Here is a 6,000-nt window from a genome sequence, read left to right as displayed (position 1 = left end):
GGCTGCAAACCACAACTACTGAAGCCCACGCACCTAGAGGCTGTGCTCTGCAACAAAGTAAGCCTTTGCAGTGAAAAGGCCGTGCCCCGCAATGAAGAGTAGCTGCCGCTGCCTGCAACCAGAGAAAGCACGCTTCTGTAGGGATAGAAGCAATTATGGTAGCCTTTGCAAAGTATGCTCCTGAGTGGACAGCTATCCCTATGGTAAAAATCTGATGGGCCCACAAGAGAAATCCTAAAAAGCCAGGGGGCATGACTCATACTATTCCCAAATAGCTGAAAGGCACTTTTTGTCCGAAATAGTATGTGATGATATGTGAGTTTATAAGAAACCCCGGTAGGCCATGAATACAGACTTCTGGGTGACCAAAGAATCACAGTAGTTGTTGGTATAGGATACAGTCTCCTCCTGCAGTGTCACAGAAAGTAGTGTTGAGATTTCTATCTCTTAACAGTATGGCAATTCTGGCTGCTCGGACTCAGAGTGGTAATTATAGTAATATGGCTATAGTTGGGGAAGATTAAACAAATAATGGTGTTTGGTATTGGGATATGACTGCTGGTTTTGTATGAAAGACTGTACTAATAAAAGTAATAGCACCAAGTAGAGAAGAGACACCTGCTAAATGTAAGGAGTAAATGGTTAGGTCGACAGAGGCTCCTGCGTGGGTCAGATTGCAGGCTAGATCTGAATACACGGTCCACTGGTACCAGAACCAGCTTCTACTATTGGTGATATGAGTAGGAGTAAGAACGATGGGGGAAGTAGTCAAAAGTTGACATGATTTATTCAGGGAAATGCTACCTGAGGTGTCTGAGTTCTTAGTGGCCCAAGTGAGTTTTCAAACCCTGCAATATAATGGGTACAAGTATAAAGAAAATGATTACAAGTGCAGGGACTGTTAATGAGCACGTTACCGATTTGGGCATCTCCAAGTAGCGCTCCAGGTTAGCATAGCTCAGCCTGGATTAATATACTTAGGGTACTGCGTGCTACTCCCGCTCAATCACCAAATAGTAACTATAAAATGCTGATATCTTTGTGATTTGTTGAAAATAATCAGCAGCGTATGAGCAGAGGAAAAATGACCGAGCTAGCATTCGACTGTAAATCTAAAGACAGAGATTGAGCCCTCTTTCTCGCAAACCCTGTGGTGAATCAACACATTGAATTGTAAGTTCAGAGAAGCAGCTTCAATGCTGCCGGTGATTTTCCTGCCTTTTATTTCTTGTTTTCTTTCTCAAATGAAGGAGACCTAGACTGAAGCCAGTTGACTAGAGGATTTGCCTGTTAACTAAAGTTTCCTGGGGTTAAGACTCACCAGTCTCATAAGGATTTGGCTTAATTAGAATGTTTGCTTTACATTCAATTGATGTAGGATAAAGTCTTCCAATCCTTATTTTTAGGAATTAAGTAAATTTTACTTGTTTAGGGTTTTGAAAGTTCTTAGTGTGACCTAACCTAAATTCCTAGTCCAGCACCGATAGAGTGGGTGTTACGTGTAGTAATGGTCTGGGTATTATGTTTGGTAATGATAGGAAGGTTATTTCTTTGAACGTTCAAATTGTTTTGTTTTTGTGTTGTGTAATGAAGGGAATACACTTAGTGATGTGGAGTATGTTAGCTGCGAGTAGAAATATATGCTGAGGACTGCTAGATGGCTACTAGTGTTGGTAGAATGATGTGGTCATGTTTGTTATCTGTTGCATAAGTGTTCATTTGGGTAAACACCCTGAAAGTGATGGGCTGTGTCCCAATGATACTGTAATGGTGAGGGAAAGGATTGTGATGGGAGGTGTTTGACCTCATGTGTGTGATAATGATACTCTTGTAGTACCTGATCTTGGCATAAATAAGAAGAAGATAGTGTTGTTATGATATAAATTAGTATGTTTAGGATTGTCATAATCTGAATATACACTGTAATAGCTGTTATTCATCTTACGTGGGCAGTTGATGGGGAGAGTGTAAGTTTTTCCAGGTGAGTATGGCTAAGTGTGCCTCCGCCTCCAGCTATGACCTATAATATCACTATGATCAATAGTATATTTAGGTTGATGGATGGTGACATGTGATATAAAACTGATGAGGGTGCAATTTTATCATGTTGTTAGCACCAGGTCTGCTGTTCACGGGATGCCTTGTGTGACTTCAGGCCCTCGGAAGTGAAATGGGGACAGTCCTACTTTTGTGACAAGGGCGATTGCCATGGGGGTGGATGCTGCTGGATTAAAGATTTTTGTTATTCATTGTGTTCCTTGACCAGAGTATATTGGATTCATGATAATAGCCATTATAAGTAGTATTGGTGTGGTGGATTGTTTTAGGAAATATTTGTTGGATGCTTCTGTAGCTTATGGGTCCGTGGTTTTTTTATTTGAATGGGGATACCATTAACCAGTGTGAGCTTGTTGTGCAATTTTATTTCCTGAGATAATGGTCAGTAGAATGAGAATAAAAACAATGAGAGTTTATTAGTACAGGAAGGATATAGGACAACATCTTTATTGCAGTATAACTGTTTTACAATACTGTGTTAGTTTTTCCTTTACAACAAAGTGAATCAGTTATACATATACATATGTTCCCATATCTCTTCCCTCTTTCGTCACCCTGTCTCCCACCCTCCCTATCCCACCCTCTAGGTGGTCACAAAGCCCTATCAGATACTGGTCCATTTGGTTAGTGTCAAATACTTAGCTGTCTGATTCTCCAAATATCCTTTGCTCCTATATTTTCCATCCCAGCATACTACATACCCATTAAGGCATTGTTTTATCTCATGTTGGACCTACTCCCATCCAGAGGCCTACACTTTGCTAGTTCTCATACTTTCTGGAAACCCTGTTATGGCCAGGTCTGGATTTTTGGGTGTTCCCCCCCAAAGCCTGTATCTTTTAGCAAGCTGGCTATAAGACCAACATAGATTTTCTAGTTTCTGGTAGATTTATGTCACAATTTGTACACTGTCATGTCTATACATATTTGTATCATTTGTACTTTTTGGCCATTACGTGCCTATTGGATTTTTTCATAAATTGCAACAGAATATTATATGACTTAGCACCAAATTGAATGTGCCTAATTGTAAGTTTGTAAACTATGTTGAGCTAACATGTATTTTTTCTATATCCAAATAGTAATTTACTAATATTGTCCGATTTGTAATTATGTGGGAGTTTTCAGAATTGTAAATAAATGCTTGTGGATTGAAACTTGGTTCGACTGTGACTGTCCCAGATACCTTAAAGCTAGTGACCTTTTTACTCATTCCTTCACTCATTCAATAATTCTTACCTTCCTGACTCCGTTTACCCAGCTCAAATGGTTGTGAAGGTTACTAACACTGTATTTAAGATACTTTGAGAAATGAGAAACTAAAAAGTAAAACTAACAGAAAACATTCGTTATTATAAATAACAATGGAATTTAGTATGGTATTATACCTTCAGACCCTACTGTAGGACATGCTGTTCTTTGCTGTTCCACTTGTGGCAGGATTCATAGTTTTGCTAACGGGTACAGATCACTATGCCTGATACTGTGAGCAAATGTTATATGTTAGCTCCACTCTTATGTCTCTCAGGCATTTTTTGGTATTGTGTAAAATGTAAATACATACTGTCAACCTCCTGAATGATACCAGACACATCATAGGAACCCAATAAATGTTTCACTGTGAGTGGAGTATAAGTTGATAGAATATTTTCGAAGGTTGATTAGGCAGATTAGATTGATTGAAAATCTTTCAATATTTTAAGTTTGCATCTCTTTCATTCCAGAAATTCTATGTCTAGAAATTTATATAGAGCTCTATACATGTATAAGGATGTTCACATTGCAACCTATCTGTAACAGAGGACAAGAACAAACAAAAAACCCCCAAGTGAAAACAACTAAAAGCCCATCAATGTTGGACTGGCCATGTAAATTATGTAATGTTACGCAGCTATTAAAGAGAATAGAATGGATGTACACACAAATTGACTGGGAAAATCACTATCCAAGACAGATTGTATATATGTATAGTATGCTGCTCTTCTATAAAATACAGGATATCCATCACGTACAAATACTTACATACAAGATACAACAAGTGTGAATGTAAGCACTTGGGAAATATCTGAAAGAACCACAGGAGCAACTGGGAGAGTGGGACAACTTTCCATGTCCTTTATGACTCGAATTCCGAAGGGTACACACACGAACTAATAGACCTCTCCTGCCATCCTCCGGCTTAGCCGGGAATTGCAGGCCTCCCAGTCCTGTGCTAATCAAGCGTCTCAGTCGGCCGGCGTGATGACGTCATCGCGACTGGCCTTGGCGCATGCGCAGTAGAAGGCGGTCCGCGAGCTGCGTGTGTTTGTGCCTAGGCGCCTGTGGTTCAGGGCCTTGTTCTGGCAGCCGGGTCGCCGGGTTGGCGGCTTTGGCACGCGTGGCGTTGGGTGGGCGGCATCTTGGGGGGTCACATGAACCAGTGGCATCATGCCCGTGCGCGCTGGAGTGAGGATCGCGGCTTTTCCGGCCGGACGTTCATCGGCCAAGAGGAAGGGCGGAAAGCACATCCCGGAAAGGTAATACGCCTTGGCTCCTGGGCGTTGCGGGTGGAGCTCAGAGCCCCTGGGCCTGGGCTTCGTCTCTTGGGCTGTCTCCTCTCAGTCTTGCCCCCCGCGCGCACTGCCCCGTCCGCGTCCGCGCTGTGCTAGGGGATTTTGGTCGTCTCGCGGCTCAGTTCACAGTAGCTGAAAGCGACAGTGTGTGATGTTCTGATTTCCCCCATCGTTTTACAAGGGAGGCTGTAGCCATTGCTCCTCGGGTAAAATGCAGAGGGACTGCTTTTGAAGATGGGACTGTCAGTGTTGGGGACGGTACTTAATTACCAAAATGGAATCCCCTTCAATTCCTCAAGCTGTGTTGTTTTGGCACAGAAAATGTGAGTAAGAGGTACTGGAACTAAGTTTGAGTGAAAAAACGCACCGGTACCGCCGAATTTTCCATCGAAACAGTTGATTTGTGTTGTCTCTAGGAATTATAAAGGGCGTACTGTTGCTTCCTAACCGGTGTCATTTGAGAGATCTACCTCTGTAGTGAACGTACATCCATTGATTAATTTTGAGACTTTGCTCATGTGTGTAGTAAACCCTTTAATTCCCAAAGACCTTCCTTTCCTCCATCTCATACCCCATTAAGCCCGCTTCAGTTGATCTCCTGAATTTCTTTTGAATCTGTCAACTCTTCCTCAACATCTAATACTGAACTTGCCTGTCGGTTGCAATTAGGTCCTAACTAGCGTCCATATTTCTTGTTTCCTTCCAATCCATTCTGCACACAAGAAAGCTTAAAAGCAAGTTGGAACATTGCTCCTAAACATCGCTCCAAAACATTGTTTAGAGAATAGAAAACAAATTGTTGGCCTTTAAGACTCGGCGTGGTCTAGAATCCTCTCTGCTTCTCTAGCCCCATCTTGTGCCACTTTTACCCTCACTTTCTATGCTTCAGATACACTGAATTAACCTTAGTTCTAACTCATCTTACAGAAGTCAGTTCAGATATTATTTTTCACTGTGACTCCTAGCATTAAGGGATTTTATTATCACGTTTTGTATGAGGACGAAAAATAAACTGTGAAGTGGAAGAATTGAGTTTAAACTATTTCAGTCAACACGCATGTATTAACGATACCTTAGTAGTCAACACTGGGCTAGGTTTTATCAGGGATACAGAAGTTCTGGGCATCTCTGGTTTTAGCTATCCCTTATTTGTTGAGACCTTTGCATTGTTTAGCTGCCTTTTATCTGTTTTCAAGATGGGAAAACAGGAACAAGGAAAGTATAGGTTATTACTGCGGGGGGGGGTTGTTGAATAAGTGGAGCAGCAAAATGCAAAGCAGAAAGAAGAGGGACCTACTATAGAGGGATATGATTTCCATTTTCAAGGCGCATTCATCCTATGCAGGGAGACAGCCTAACATAAAATTTGCCTAACAAAAAATATATTGAT

This window comes from Kogia breviceps, chromosome 10 (genome assembly GCF_026419965.1).
Source record: "Kogia breviceps isolate mKogBre1 chromosome 10, mKogBre1 haplotype 1, whole genome shotgun sequence".
In the NCBI taxonomy this organism is placed as follows: Eukaryota; Metazoa; Chordata; class Mammalia; order Artiodactyla; family Physeteridae; genus Kogia; species Kogia breviceps.
Note: the sequence above shows the minus strand (reverse complement) of the source record.